The following is a 17,109-nucleotide window of genomic DNA, read 5'->3' as shown; positions in this document are numbered from 1 at the left end:
ATATGCCACATTTTTCTCACACCCAACGGTAGATAAAGATTCTATATGTCGTAGATCGGCTGTTCAAAATACGGAAATTGATTAAAGCACTTAGCAAAAATTTCAATATGGTTCAAAAATAGAACGGCCTTGCGTCGACGAACAAAAAAAAAAAAAAATTCTTAAACCAGTATAAGTATATGCCAGACAAGTGGCTTGGGCTTTGGGCTTTTGTAACAATTTTGAAATTTACTCGGGGAACGAAAAGTATCCACTTGAAAATGAAAGGGGCGTCATCTAATTTTGTAGTTCGTCTGAGCCGCACTGTGCAACGTTTCGGCAATCATTATATTTTCCCCCATTTTTGGCTTATTTACACACTCAAGGAATTTACGCATTGGGAATAGTTCAATGACACAGAGTTCCTGGCTGCAAACTGCTAATGAAAATGCCCTGATTTTGCATGATGCAGACGTATCTATAGCTTCGTTTTAAATAAAATGTATTTCAATAATATGAACTTAGGGGTTTCTAAAAAGACCAAACATTAAAACACATTGTGAAATCTAAAAGAGTAATTTTTAAGAAAAATCTTAGGACAAATGTTGTTTGTAACCGACAACTATATAATATATAAAAATTTTGAATAGGAGTTATCAGGGTTTTAAGTGTTAATAAAATAAGAGATCCATTGCTCTCTCCATTATGTCAATACATCGATTTTAAAGCAATCTTTATATTTTTCGATGATTTTGTCATTAAGAGAGGTAGTTGGGCGAATCGCAAGCGGCAAGTTATCGATGACTTCACGACCTTTACTGAATGGTTTGTACTTATGTACGTGATTAGGCAGACTCACCAAAGTATTTCTGCAATATTTTTAACGACTCCATTGCCATGATTCCATTGCAAACACAAAATTTTAGGCAAACTCTTTGTAAATTTTTAATTCCATTTTCAAATTTCATTCGACATAATAAACGTTATACCAATCAAAGCGAAAAGGAAAGTTTAGCCTTTGCTCAAGAGCTATTATAAATAGAGTTACATTTCTTGAAGGCAAGGAACGAAGTCGCTCGAAAACAGGAGATTTGCCTTCAGACTCTAACACATGCTCATACAAGCTCAATGATATTCCTATTATTGCTGAGCAAGTTTCGTTATCTAGAAATTACATAGATTCAAAGAGACCAGCGCTTTTTTAATGTTTCCAAATGGAAATGTTGGCCACAGAAAAACATTTTGAGTTCGTTTTGGGTGGAAATGCAAATTTATTAAACTTTTTGTGTCAGAGTATGACTAACGTGGCAGTCGCTTTTTATTTAAATTGTTGAATATATGTATTATGGGATATATTATACCTTTACAACAATTTGCTACAACAACAATCAAACTGATTCTTAGGAATGATTTTTATTTTCGTAAAACCTTTAGCTTGAGTCCATCAATGCAGTTTTTAAAGCAGATTGGAGAATTGATTAGTGTACAATTTTTTGAAAAACGTACCTACAAAGTATCCTTTAAACACACCTACTCACACATATGTAAATATATATATGAGTCTATATGAGTGAAATAACTTTAGAGCTTTCTAACGACCTACTTTAAGGCCTCTTTGTGCTAATCATTAGTTGAAACAAATTAATATGGTCCACACTGCCCACGGCTATAGGCCGAACAAAATCAAGCAAATTGAAGCCGGTTAAGCGGAAACAAGTTCAGGCAAAAGTCTAACACACACACACACACACACACACAAACATTAAAAGGCAAAACGAAGGGGGGAAAGTGAAAACAATGTGTCGGAAATGAATGCTAATGGAGGGTGGTGGTATCACAAATATAATATATCTGCATTTGAATATAGGTATATTATATATTTGTATATGTATATGTATCAGTATGTTCATGGGTGCGTGATTTTGGTGTTGTTGTGCATGCGATGCCTCGTTGTGTGCTTGATTACTTTTAAATTATTTTTGTGGCATAATTTTGTGGGTTACCGCATGCATATTAAATAGTTGAGTACACTCATGCCCACACACACACACATATACATATATATAAATAGAGTATATATAAAATAAAGGACCGGCAGTGTGCCGAGGCGTGAAAGAGACCGAGTAAACTTTATTACCTTGTATCGCTAAATATATGTATGTATGCTAAACAAGCAAAAACGTGTTTAATAATTTATGCCGCATTGTGAATGAAGCAACAAGGCGCTTAAGCCACAACAACAATAAAGCATGTCGAGGCATTATAGTTCAGTGTGTTGTTGAGTATGAGTTCGTGTGTCAAGCGAACGAGATAAAATAACCTAGCAGATGAAGGAAGAAAAGAAATTCATTTTATCAAATCAATTTGTATGCAGCTATATGCTATATTGGTTCGATTTGAAAAAATTGTTCAAATATTGTAGCATTGCCAGGGATAGTAATCTGTGCCAAATTTCGTGAAGATATCTTGTCCAATAAAAAGTTTTCCATATATTAATTTGATTTTGACAGTTCAGTTTGTATGGCAGCTATATAGTATATGGTAGTGATAAAAAAATTGTATTTAATTTTTTTTAATATAATAATATAAGCAATAAAATAACATATCACATAACAACTGTAAAAAGTTCGTCATAAAAGAAATAAGCTCAAACTAGTTCATAAGTAACCAAAAGAAGACCAGTTTAAAACTCACAATATTGCGACCTTTTGTGTGTGAAAATTTCTCTCACCTCAAGCGCATTGGCAAGTTCCTGCTTTGTTGTGCATGAAAAAGGGTTTGACTCATAATTAATGCACGCACACATAAACTACCCACACATGCACATACACTGCCTGACACACATGCCTTCAAACTTTGCGTTTTCAACAAGTTTAATGTGTAAGTGGACCGCAAAAAGGACATCGCCAAATGTAAGTGAGTGGCCTTGTTCGGCCGTGTCGCTGAATCAGCAACATATTGTTGCAAAGTTTTATTATTAATGATATTGTTGTTGTGGTTGCTACTGCTTGAGTCACAAATAAAGCGAGAGCCAAAGACAAGCGGGCATAATTTAAGCATCAAAAAACGTGAAGTGAAGCAACAGCAGCGTGAAAAATACACGCTCGACAAAATAATTACCCGCATATGTTTTATTGGCGAGACAAAGGGACAATTCTTGAATAATATTTGGAGATTTGCAGGTTTGGAGGCGGTGAGGAGTTATTTTTGGCATGTCTGAAGAAATACTGTCTCTGGTGTGTGAATAAAATTGGTGTGAACAAGTTAAATTTTTTCAACAGACGTTAGATTATGATGTAAAGGTTTAAAATTCAAGCTGAGAGGGATAAATATTTCTCGCCTGTTCCAAAGAGAGATTTGAATTTTTTAATGTTATATCCCGGAATATTTTCAGCAAATTCCTAAGTGCTATGATATATACTTACATAAATAGAAAAAGTACAGGTCTTCTCACAAGTCTATTCCATTGAATTGACCAAGTTTTAACATTCCTCTAGGAATATTGAATACATTTATAGTAAAAATATAGTGTAACTATAAGGTTTATTAAAATATATCCATTATTGTTGCATGAAAATGAAAGCTTTATTTAGCATAGTTAGAATGAATAGATTTCGGACCGTTTTGTTTGAAAAAACCTTTTGCTATTTTGAGGTTAATTTCTTAATACTACTCTTAGAGAAAAATTCGTCTCTTTTGGTAATAAACTGAGACAGTCAATTATCACCAGCAAATCAAAATCAGCAGTCATAGACAGCAACAAATAACAGTAGCTACTTGGTGCCAGGTGTGTACTATCAAATGGATGCATAAGAACTTCCCAAAGCTCAGAGAGCTACTGGCGAGTTGCTAATGATGTGTGTGGCTTGCCATTGCCCTGATAGAACACAATTCTGCTTCTATTGGCCAAAGGTCGGCGCTTCTGGGCGATTGTTTCTTTCAGACGGTAAACTTGTTGGCAGTAAAGATCCGAATTAGGAGTTTGATCATAGGCAAGAAGTTTATAATAGCAGCGATAATACACTTAAATATTATTGGGCCTGTATAATGAGCATAAAAGTAGAAGAAAAAAACAAAAAAAAGAAGGATAAAATCAAAAACGATGATATTGCTGTATATAGTACTACTGCTTTACCTGATACAATTCTTGAATATTTGGCTAAGTCCAATTGGATTCTGTTCAAGTATTGGATAAAAAAATTAAAAAAGCGGGACAACGAGTGGAATGAAACAAGTCCACTGAATTATTCAGAATAAAACTATGTAGAATGGAATGACAACGTATCATCCTACAAGTATAAGATAATAGCAAAGATGACCCCGTTTTTAGTGAAAAGTGAGTCCGATATTGTTAATATTTCTACGGTATTAACTTTGATCCTGAGATTTCCGTAATTTTACAAGTTCCTATATTCTTATCGCACATTTTCTGCATCTATATTCAAAAATTGAATAGTCATTTCCTTGATTCGATTCAAGTGATTATATCTAAGACTGAACAGGCTGAGATTTTTTTGGCTTCAGTTAAATAACATCAACATAGAATTTAATGAAAAAATAAAAACACTAAAATTTTACTGATATTTTTACAGCTTTCTCTGAACTTTCACCGAAATTATGTACAAAGCTTTCCGCGCAACACATTGATTTAATAAATAGAGTAATATATGTTTACTACATATTCACCTTTTGCGCTTTCAGCAATGAACCTTTATTTTATTTATGCTCGAGAACGAAAAATATAAAACAGTTAGTAGCTCTTTATGAATTATAGCCAAAAATGCGGTCATTGCCATGCAGAGGAAGAAAAAGTAGCAGAAAAAAGCAGCGCATAAAATTTCGCCGACAAAGCTTAATTTAAAAGCGTGGCAAATTGCTTTACTGCAGCACACACACTAAGCACTTGGCGAAAAACCTTTACAATTTACAACGGACGATGATGATGTTGTTGTGTGTAAGTTTTTGTTGCCTGAACTAATTTTATATTCAAGGCCTTCACACAGCGAGACAGCACAAAGCCACCATTAAAGTAGTGAATTTTCGGTTGAGGGGTTCCGATGGCGCTTATATTTTGAATTATTTGCGCTGAAGATATTGTAAGCAACACAAAACACACACGTATTGACATACATACACACACACACACGCGCGCGATTTTATGCATTAATAAAGGCTTCGCATAAGTGCGTTAGCCATAAAGCGGAAAACCCTGACACTGGCAATTTGTTGGAGCTAAATCGTAACGGCAGAAGGTGGTGTGTGACCCCCAACTACGGCGAACGCTCTCCACTCATATCCTCGGCTTACTGCGTGTTGAGCAGCCTGTCAATGTGTTGCCCGCTATGCTATGCTATGTCTATCCTTTCGTTGCCTCGCTTCAGCGTGTGTGTTGGTGTTTTTGTTTTGCTCGAGCGCCTGTTTGACCAATTTGTGACAGCATAAGCTCAGCTACAACTACAACAAATGTGCCACAAGTTGCCGAAAACTATTTAAATCCTAACGGTTTATATTAATATAAAGAAAATTTACATATAAATTCCAGTTATAAAGCAAACGTTTATTGTTGTTAACGTCCTTGGTTTTCGTTTCTGTTTGCATTGGCGGTTTCGACCACTTGTACTTGACAAGCTGTGTGAAAGTTTAATTAGCCTTGGTTGTCGGCAGTTAATGGAATAATATCCCAAAAGGCTTAAACGCCATTTCGCCTCTCCTTAAGAGTCCCAGATTTAACTGAATAGTCTCGTTTAGATTTACACCTCTATAAGTGTGTATTTAGCTCTTGGTATATTGTATAGCATAATTAAGAGCATTCTGGTTAAACCAATTGGTTGTTATTTATAAATTATTTGATGTTTCAATTCTACTTCAATTTTTGGAGAATAATTACTTTTAAGAAGAAATTAGTTATGAGGGTAATGTTGTCATAGTAGACTTAGGTATAACAGGGTTAAGGTGGTCCGTCTGTATATACGCGAACTAGTCACTCAGTTTTTGAAATATCGATCTGGAATTTTGCACACGCCCTTTTCTTCCCAAGGCCACTGTAGCATGTTGTAACTGCAATACAAACTGTTCGATCAAAATCAAGTCCTTGTGTGGAAAACTTTTTTCTTTGTTAAGATATCTTGACGAAATTTTGGTATGCATTATTATCTAAAGCAACGTTATAATTTCTGAAATGTTTTGAGTTCAGATGACTATAGCATAAGCTATCATACAAACTCACGATCAAATTAAGTCCTTGTATGAAAAACATATTTGTTTAAAGAGATATTGGCACGAATTTCGGCGTAGATTATTGGTCAAGATAACTGACAACAGATTCCGAAGAAATTGTTCAGATCGGATCACTATAGCATGTAGCTGCCATAAAAACTGACCGACCAAAATAAAGTTCTTGTGTGGAATCTTTTGTATTTGTGAAAGATATCACAGCTTCAGTGCCACCGAAGTTAACGGTTCTTCTGTTTCTTATTGCGATAGGTTATACATACATACTAAAATTTTAACTCTAGGTCAAAATCGACCAAAAGTTCTATTTTCCATTTTTCGATTCCATTTTCGTTTTTAAATTCAGTCACTTTGCTTATTTTTGATCATAGATGATAGTACGAATAATATCTTCAAATTCAACGAATTTTTTTTTTATATATCATCTGAGGGAAGGCGAGACCATTTTTTTGGCGCCGTAGAAGATCGCGTAAACCCAAAAAAAAAAAAATTTTTTCTTTAAAAATTGTATTATGTATTGTTAAGATATGTATAAACATATGCTTAAAATTTTAAAATTATTGATATTCAAATTTGAATAGTTTGAGTTGATTCGAATTTTCTTTATACCCTTTAATAGTGTCTGCATATTTTGAGAAGCATCATCATTATCAGTGTGATCGAAACTACTCGTTTGTTTTTCTTAATGCTATAACCATTATGCACTAATTTTACCCTGATACAACTACAATTTCAGAACCAATTTGGCTATCTTTGTTTATTTCTTGCCAATCGGAAATAGCTCTTAAACGTTGAAATTTTAAATCAGTTGTAGTTAAATATCTAAAGGGTAGCCCCTTTTTCTATATAAGTAGTTTTCAGTATTAAGACTTTTGTTATTGGGTCTTATGTATATTAGAAGTCTTTTATTGCGATACCTCCTTCTATATTGAGGTAATATAGTTATGATATTTTATTTGCTTTTCGTTGTGCAAATAAAACCAGCTCCTGCATAGTGTTTCGTATATCTGCATAATAAAATCTTGATTTAATATACTCTGCTGATGTGAGGAAACAAAAAAAATATACATCGGCTGTCAAATGAAAAAAATACGAGAGGTAGATATGTCTGACGATGCACCTGTGTTTTTAGGCCGCCCATTGTGAAATCACCGGGACTAAAATCTCTTTGAGCTTCATCAATACAAAATGTTCTATATGGACAACTTTCAAAATATCGTCAAGAAACCCTCGACCGATAGTTGCGATTGTTTTCCTATACAGAGCATAAAAGATGTTCTATAGTTTCATCTTCTTCTACTTATTGACTGCAATAGTATGGTATTCCAAGTCTGTTGGCTTGTCCTGACCTGTTAGCATTATTACTAAAGTTCTTATGTCTTCTTTTCTTCTTTTGAATTTTAATAGTCGCCATGTGCGGCCCATATTCCATTCATACCACGTTTGGGATTGATTCCACCGAGAAACTGCTATATGTTTGTCGATTAAATATTTACAAGTGACCGGAGGCATGTATATATTCTCCTTTTATTCGAGTTTAATTGTAAAGTGATGCTGTTCTGGCAAGTTTATCAGTTTCACAGTTACCAGAAATATCACTATGTCGTAGAACATATTGCAGATTTGTCGTGGAAAAGCATGTTCGATCCACTAAGAGATACGAAATGCACACCATTAACTAAATTTTTTGATCAGTAGAAAATCATTTTGGTAGGGCTATACGTAGTATAGTATGAATATCACAAAGGATTGTCATCAATTGCAACGCTTTCGGTAAAGAGCTTTATAGACGACTAATGAAAGTTCGTCATAGCATACTAGTAAACAAATTTCGCGCATAAAACATTTTATGAAGTTGTTAAAATAAATTTATATATACATAAATTTAAACACTCAATAAATATAATACTGACTGCAAAAATGCGATGTGAGTATTATGCTCGAGAGGCAGGCGTACGTGGGCGAGAGCGCGAAAACGAGGTTGAGGGGGAGAAGCTACATCGACCAGCAGCATAAATCGGCAGTTTATCAACGCGTTTTCACACATGAATGCCAATAAAATGTGCGCTTAGTAAACACTAACAGCAAAATTGGCATAAACTACTCTCATATAAATGCAATATTAAGTGCGCTAACTCGTTGTTGTTTATTGTGCGTGTTATATGACTAATGATAAGCTGTGATTTCAACGGAATGCGCATTAAAAATATCTCCGCATTATTTAGATATTTTGTTTGAAGTGTGCATAAGCATAAACAGAAAGCTATTTCAAAAACTAAATGTTTGCTTATATGCGCATGTATATGTGTATGTGTGTTTATATGTGAATGTGATCTGCATATTTGTGTATTATCCGTGATAAGCTGCTTAGAGCGAGCAAGGTTAGTTGACTGAGTGCCAAAATTATTGAAATTTCAGATAAATTACACACATTATTATGAGTATTTTAGATTAGATGAGATAATAAACTAAACTAAATGTGGAAAAATAAAATGAAATTTACATACCTTAAATGGTAGGGTGGGACTAAAAATTGTATTGATATACCGCTCTTAAATTCTCGCCGATATGAACGCTTGATATTAATGACAAGGATCTCCCCTTTCCATTTTCTAGTTTTTTCTTATTATTGGAAAGAAACATTCATATATTAGCATCAAATAAAAACAAGTAAGGAAAGACAAAGTTCGCATGTAACCGAACATTTTATATTCACGCAACTTGCAAGGATCAAAGCCGGTTAAATACCTTCAGCTGTTGGCAGTGTTTCAAAATTTAGCGAAAGTGTTCAACATGGTTCGACAAAATCGTAAATGGATTACAATCAAATTTGGTAACTTATTAAGTAATATTATAGGTCATAGCCTCAATTAGTTTTGTTGCTATATTTTACTTCTCGAGTAGTGAAAATTATATTAAAATCATCCTCAAATAAGATATATGTGATATAAACTTAACGAAAGAGGCTAAATTTAAAATTTGATTTAAAAAATTACTGAATTTTATTAAAATATCACACATTTTGACCAACCCAAACAATTAAAGGCAGGTAGAAAGTCGAAAATCATTATATAGAAATATTGGAAATTGCATACATTTTTGATACTGTTCAGCTATACTAAAGAACTTATTTTCAAGTAATTTTATAAATATATAAATATAAACATATATTTATATGGAGGAAATTCAGCCGGAAGTTTCAAAATCCTTAATAAATATATGGGGCTAAGACAAGTTTTCACCCAATTTTATTCATTTTAGCTGCTTCTAGAAAACACGCTCTCTAAATAAAAATAAAATTACTAGCACATTGGCCGATATATGCGGTACAAAGTCAATTGGAAGTTCCAAAATCTTTTTATTAGGTATATATTGGCTAAGGGAAGTATTGACCCGATTCAAATCATTTTTGACACAAGGTATATTATTGTAGAAAAAAGTAGTTTCCCCGAATTTCAATAAAATATCTCATAGTTTGATGGATATTTTCGGCAAAACGTCTGGGGTCCACATATTTGGCGTCTGGGTTTTTGAAAAGCTAAGGTACGATTTCGAAAAATTTTGAACGTCAGATGAAGTGATTTGAGGGCACTATTTGAGCAAAGATTTATCTGGATACATTAATTGGTTCTTGGCTTGTAGCCTGGAAAGTGAAAGAATCAGATGGAATTTAAAATTGTGTTACATAGAATTTACAAAAAAAAATGTTTCAAGCGAATTTGGTTGAGTTAGCTTCAATGGTTTGGAAGATATGTACATTAAAACTATTTGAGGGGGTCCCCGCTTATTTTTTTAAAAGTTTTAAATCACAGGTACTACTGCAATTCCTTGTACAAAATTTCAGTTTTATAACACAAGTTTCAATACGATATCTCAATTTTTACTTAAGATATCGCTTGCACGTGCAGACGGACGGGCAAACACTCAATTGGCTTCTCGACTCGTCAACCTGATCATTTTTATATTTATAACCCTATGTCTAACTCGATTATTTTTAGGTGATACAAACAACTATTAGGTGAACAAAAGTATTATACTCTGTAGCCACATGTTGCAAGAATATTAAAATCTCTTGTCTCTAATATTAGTAGGCAATTTAAAATTCTACAGAAGTGGTCGCTTTTAATTTTTTCGTAAATTTCATTATTAAATATTAAATTTTAATTATTTAAGGTTTATTTCTGTTTTTTTATGAATGTTATAACTCACTTACAAAAAATTGTTATGATAAATATTCGATTATTTACCTACCCTATTAATTACTTATAAACAAATGCTAATTGTGTTGTATGTGGAAAAATTCGAGTTTAAATATGTGGAAGAGTCTTCAATTGTCGACAAATATTCCAATTATGTACGCCCTGTTATCTAATAATTATAAGTAGTTGCAAATAAATAGTTTTATTCGCTTTAGAAGCCTGTAGGAATTTCATTATTAGCAATCTATTAAATTAATACTAATAAACTATTTGTTTCTGACTTAACTTTACACGGTTTTAAAATTACAAAATACTAATCCTATGATATTTATTTCAGATGTGTAAATTAGATATATGTATGGATTATAGTCACTATTTTAGTGAGACCTGAACAATGATTTTTTTATTTATAGGTTTTTTTTTTGTTTTTTTACATAAGTTCGCAAGGTTTTACTCGCTTGAATATTCTGGTAAGGCCATCATTATTGAGGAGCTGGAGAGCCTCAATGTTGATATGTTGTCGAAGTCGTTGTTCATGACTTTGAGCACACTTTTTGATGACGTTGTCAACAGTTTCTACATTCAGATCCATATGCAAGTTGTAATTACGAATGTAACAGGGTGCATTAACAATACCACGAAGTACTTTGTTTTGAAATCTTTGGATAATTAATCTGTTGCTTTGACTGGTACATCCCCAGAGTTGAATACCATAAGTCCAGAGCGGTTTAATGACTTGTTGATACAAGAGTAGCTGTATATTGTATATTATACAAGGCAGAATATCTGCCTAATAGCCAGTACATTTTTCTGTACTTAAGTTTTAATTCTTCTTGTTTTTGTTTGACATGTGATTTCCACCTAAGTTTAGTATCAAGGATCATACAAAGATATTTTGCTGTATTCTCATACGGAACTATTTTTTGGTTCATAAATATTAGTTTGTGCTGTATACGTTTATTGGTAAAATCCATATGCACTGATTTGGTTTCATTCAGCTTAATGCGCCAAGTAGTTGTCCAGCGTTGTACTTCTGCAATGGTTTTTTGTAATTTTTCTGTTGACTCAATATTATTGAAATGTGCAACAATATTTTCGTTAAATGTTGGTAGGTCACTAGTATATAAGACATAAAGAACTGGTCCCAATACACTACCTTGCGGAACTCCCGCTTGGATTTTTTTTAGAGCAGAAAAAGCGTCGTTTTCGAGAATTGTGTTGGAAGAAACATTTTAAGTTTATAGTTCAATCCTGCATGCCAAATTTTATCGAAAGCCCGTGCTACATCAAGGAATATGGCTGAGCACACTTTTTTTTCTTCTAATGTTCTTTCAATTGTATCAGTTATTCGATGAACCTGATCAATCGTAGAGTGTTGATTCCGGAAACCAAATTGATGGTTTGGAATAAGGTTTTTCTCATCAATGATTGGTTTTAATCTTTTCAATAAAAGTTCTTCAAACAATTTGGACATAACCGGACCAGATTGGTTATTTTAACTAATGCTTTCCTTGGTAGGCAAGGAATATTGCCGAGCACACTTTTTTTTCTTCTAATGTTCTTTCAATTGTATCAGTTATTCGATGAACCTGATCAATCGTAGAGTGTTGATTCCGGAAACCAAATTGATGGTTTGGAATAAGGTTTTTCTCATCAATGATTGGTTTTAATCTTTTCAATAAAAGTTCTTCAAACAATTTGGACATAACCAAACAAAAAACAAAAAAAAAAAATTTCATTTATGTTCAAATTTTGAGAGTATAACATATTTTAACATATTCAAACACAGTAAAATTTGTGAAGAAAAACTTAAATGTTTTTCGAGTAACACTCGATGTGATTTCGGTCTTCACCGTGACTGAAACCCAAAATAAAATTGTCTACGAGAAGATCTTGTACGTATAAGAACCTACGGTCGTTTTGATCAGATCAAAAATGTGAGTCAAATCAGTGGGTTTCTAAGAAACTTTCCATAGCAATGTTTATATTTTTTATACCACCAGAAAATAGAGGTTTTAACAAATGTAAAGCCTGCTGCCTTTTTAAATCAAATATTTTGACGTGAGCATTTGTGCTTGAAAATTTCTATTTTATGCATATGTATTAAATAAGGTTTCCTTCATAATATTTAAAAAAAATAAAAATACAGTGTGTTTTGGGACATACGAATGTAAGTTTACACCTAATCTCGTGAACTTTTTTGTTGTATAATATAAAAATAAAAAACCCAAAATTCGAATTTTTTACATAAATTTGTAGGTTATGTGAACAAGGTTAATACAAACGTTGTACATATTTTTATAACCTATAACTTAGCCATATAACTTTTTTCTATACCACTCGAAGTTTTGCCGGAAATCGAGATAAACCGTTTTTTACCTTAAACAATCAACCACGCCCCTCCGCTACCACTTCCCGATCTCAGATCGCCTGTAAATTATTTTTCATAAAATCAAGAGGCTGCTCATACACACCTAGTCCTTCTATGGAAAACTTGTTAATTTGTCAAGATATTTTCCCGAAATTTGGCATTGATTATTTTCTAAAGCCACGGTACAATCTTCAAAGAATATGTTCAGATCGGACCCTTCTAGCATATAGCTGCCATACAAATTTATCGATCAAAATTAAGTCCTTGTATGGCAAACTTTATTATTTGACGAGATATCTTCGTGAAATTTGGCATGGATGGATTATAGACCAAGGCATGGCTGCAATCTCTAACATGTTGTACAGATCGGACCACTATAGCTTATAGCTGCCATACAAACTGACCGATCAATAGCAAGTGAAAGATCTTTTTTTCATCAGTTAACGGTAAAAGCATATTATCAATCAACCAACACGATTCAACAGCGTCATTTCCGGTTTTGTGACGCCCCTATTTAATACGCTATTAACATTATGCAATGAATGCGAATTTCCCAACTTGAATGTGACCAAAAACCCAATTGGCATTTGCGTATGTGTTGGCGGGATTTCCAAAAGCAAAGTTCTGGCATATTTCACAGCAATAGAAAAGACACAAAAATGCATTATGAATTTGTTCGCACACTCGCTTTGTGTATATTTAATGTGTGTATGTACGAATTGTCTTTTTCCTCTTCTTCTTCTTCTGATTCTCCATACTTTGCTGCAATTCCATTCCATTCCATTGCACTTGTCTTTGTTATTTCATTTATTTGTACGGCGCTTGTCATGCGCAGTTTGTTTTTGTTGTTGGTGCGGCGTAGGCAGCTCGGCTGCGAAATATGCACACATTCAAGCAATGCAAACGACACATTTTAAATGGAAAAACCGAGTCACAGCTGGCTAAACCAAGTCGATTGTCTAGAAGAAGTTGCGCAATTAAGTCGCAAGTACAATGACCTCTTTTGAACAGCCGCAATTCAAATACTTGTGCAATTATAAGCATGTGTGTATAAATTTAAATGAATACCTACTCAAATGTGTGTGCATAGGTTTAACAGAGTTAAGTTAGAGAGTTAAACTTTAATACACTGTAAAACCTCACAGTTTCTGTGTTTGATTCGCCACTCTTAATGCGCTTCGTTAAAGAGCTGCTCTCTGAGTCAGTTTATATAATCATCAGTTTATATTAACCTTATCATTAAAAAGGTATAATCCTTTTCTATTCTGTGTTCATTTAATTATATCAGTTGTAAATCGAACAAAAAACTGGTATAAATAATATGATGCTAGTAATTAGTTTATCAAAAAATATTTTCATATTTACAAATACTAGCTGCGTTAATGAAATTTCTCTAACCTATTTATTACTGTTTGAAGAGTAACCAATTGTAAAGCCTTAGATGTGCTAAACAAGGAACAACAGCTACCCTTGACAGTGTGGTACAAGAAATATTAGTCCCTATCGGTCCAAGAGCTACAATATGCATCAATATCTTTTTTCTGTGCAGCTAAGTCTTACAAATTATTACAATAAAAATGGTTATATATAGTTTTCATATATATCTATCCATCTTACTTATCTTTACTTGACGGCGCGCAATTAGAATAAAAAAGCTTCGGCCACATCGAAGCTATTGCTACCTTTACTGCTGAATTTTTTATAGAATAAAATGTTGTGAAAGATCTTTATTCTGATTCTCTCAGTTTGTATGGCAGCTATAAGCTACAGTGGTCCTATCTCGTCAAATTATTCGGTGACTGAAGCGGTGTCTGGGACAATGATCTATGCCCAATTTCATGAAGATATCTTGCTAAATAAAAGAGTTTTGTGTGACCTTAAAAAAGTGCGGAATAAATATTAGTTAAGTAAAGTATGTTCTTCGAAATCTTCATATTGGAAATATACCAGTTCTTCCGCACCTTATCATTATTTTGTTGCACCTTTTCACAGATTTTGTGAAAGTCGATATAAAATCTGAGGGAAGAATTCGTATAATCAATTCATTATATATGCTTTCACAATGGAAATTAGAATTAGATAGATAGCACTATGTAATTTAAAAATATTATCAGGTAAATAAAGCAGATTATACTTATTATTGAATATCTTGAGGTGATTCTGAAATATTTACTAAAAATCATGAAATATCTGCTTAAGATCATATATTTTGATGGTTTTATTTACCGTAATCAGACGAGAATGTTAGGTAAGATCTTTATTTGAATTTCGCAACTAAATTAACCAGGAAAATTAAAAAAAAATGCAATAGATATTGCGAACTTCATCACTTAATAAACTATGGTAGCAGAAACAGCTACCGAACCGAAATAGTGAATTTTTAGATCGTAATATAATCCCAGAAGTTTATTTTATAGTCAATTAGCGTTTGAAACTTTTGTGCGCGCTCACAAATATGCAACGTTTGGGACAATGACGCCTAGGTGTGTACTTAAAAGCGCATTTGAGCTATTGTTTTGCAGCAGTTTTGCTCTAAATTCATGAGATTATTATAAAAATGTACATATCCAAATATGAATATAGTTGCAAGGTATCTTTATTATAATATCAACTGCCTTGGGACAACTGAAAGTAATTTAAAAGAAATATATGAAACTTTATCAAACAGAAATTCAAAAGCTATTTAATGATTTATTAACTTTATAATTAATTAATATTAAATTATTATATAAAATAAATACATATTGGGTGTTTGCATTAATTCGTGCGGGTTTTTTTGGAAAATTAAGACTTTATTGTGATAAAATTGTTATACATTTAATGTTCAAAGTATTGCCTATCGGAAGCTACGATGTTTGCCCATCTTTCTGGCAGTTTGTGGATCCCATCCCAAAAGAACTTCTCTGCGAAATGACAGTACCTTTGAAATGAATATAGCCACAGAAGAACACGATGCGAAATAATACTAGTAGAGCCCTATCTTAGAAAACCGCACGAATTAATGCATATACCCAATACTTATATAGTTTAAACTAATTATTTTATCTCAGTTTTCAGATGAGTGAATATTCTTACGTCTACAGTGTGAAACATTTACCATAAAAAATATCGAAAAACAGCGAAACCAATTATATGATTTCAGTATGCTGAATTGTTCATAAATTTTAAGGTATGTATGCATCACTAATTAATTGACTTAAATCCATTAAAGTAACTTAAAACAAGCAAGAAAGGGGTAAGTTTGGGTGTAACCGAATATTTTATATTTCCCAATGTGCAAGGAACTAAGCCGAAGAAATACTTTCAAATATTACAGAATTTTATATTAAAAAGTGTTGTGTAAGAATTCAACATTCATTATTCGACGAAATCGTCAATGGATTAAAATCAAATTTGGTATCTTATGACCTTATATTGCAAGCAATTATTTTCTAAGCAATTTTAAAAATATATACATACTCATACACTGATCGACATATTCGGCATAAGGTTTGTTAGAATAACAAAAATCATATACTGCATGGGAGTTGGGGTAGGTTAGGTTAGGTTAGCGGGTCGATCCTAAGAAGGATCACACTTGGACAGCTTAAACGCCGGTCCGTTGTGGTACCCAAAACTCCTATGGGCCGGATCAATAGACCCTTACATGTCGACAAAGCGCTTTGTGCCTATGACAAACTTGTTGAGATGGCCAATATCTGTTTCGGCCAGATCTTCTGGACCGCCAAAAGTATGATTGCCGAGATGTTTCAATCTCAACCTAGCAAAAGCCGGACAATGGAGGAGAAAGTGCCGGGATGTTTCCGCTTCACCCTCCTCCATACAGCTTTGACAACTGCCATCGGGTAGTATTCTAAGCCGCACCGCATGAGTTCCCATTGGACAGTGCCCAGTGAGAACTCCTACCATGGCGGCGAGGTGAACTTTGTTCAAGGCGAGAAGATCCCCCGACCTCCTGCGCTCCACTCTCGGCCAGAAGGATCGCGCAGTCGCGCAGGAGCTGGTCGCCGTACAGCGTCTGCTGAGCTCCTGCGAGGTCCATTGGTCCAGAGCGAGAATGCAAGACGTTAGTGGAGAACCAACTCGATCCCATTCCGATGTGAGCGGGGCAAGGGTACCCCCCCTGGCCACCTCATCGGCCTTGCAATTCCCAGCGATTCCGCTGTGACCAGGCCCCCAAACGAGCCTGATATTGAAGTAGCCTGATGCTAATTCTAGCGAGGACAGACACTCCTTGACTAGCTTTGAATGCACGGTTCGCGCACTCAGGGCTTGTATTGCCGCTCTGCTGTCGGAGTGAATGCTCACCTCTCAACGAAGCTACACTAC

General features: G+C 33.9%; 1 long non-coding RNA gene across 1 annotated transcript in view; it reads left to right on the top strand.

Annotated features, from left to right (window-relative positions):
- LOC138857566 (uncharacterized) overlaps window positions 1–17,109 on the top strand; it is a 141,915-nt gene that overhangs the window by 38,883 nt on the left and 85,923 nt on the right. The window contains exon 3 of the long non-coding RNA XR_011396689.1: window positions 15,831–15,949. This is a non-coding gene — a long non-coding RNA (uncharacterized lncRNA). The remainder of the gene's footprint in view (window positions 1–15,830; window positions 15,950–17,109) is intronic.

Source organism: Bactrocera oleae, chromosome 5 (assembly GCF_042242935.1).
Source record: "Bactrocera oleae isolate idBacOlea1 chromosome 5, idBacOlea1, whole genome shotgun sequence".
NCBI lineage: Eukaryota > Metazoa > Arthropoda > Insecta > Diptera > Tephritidae > Bactrocera > Bactrocera oleae.
This window is presented reverse-complemented; position numbering and strand designations above follow the sequence as displayed.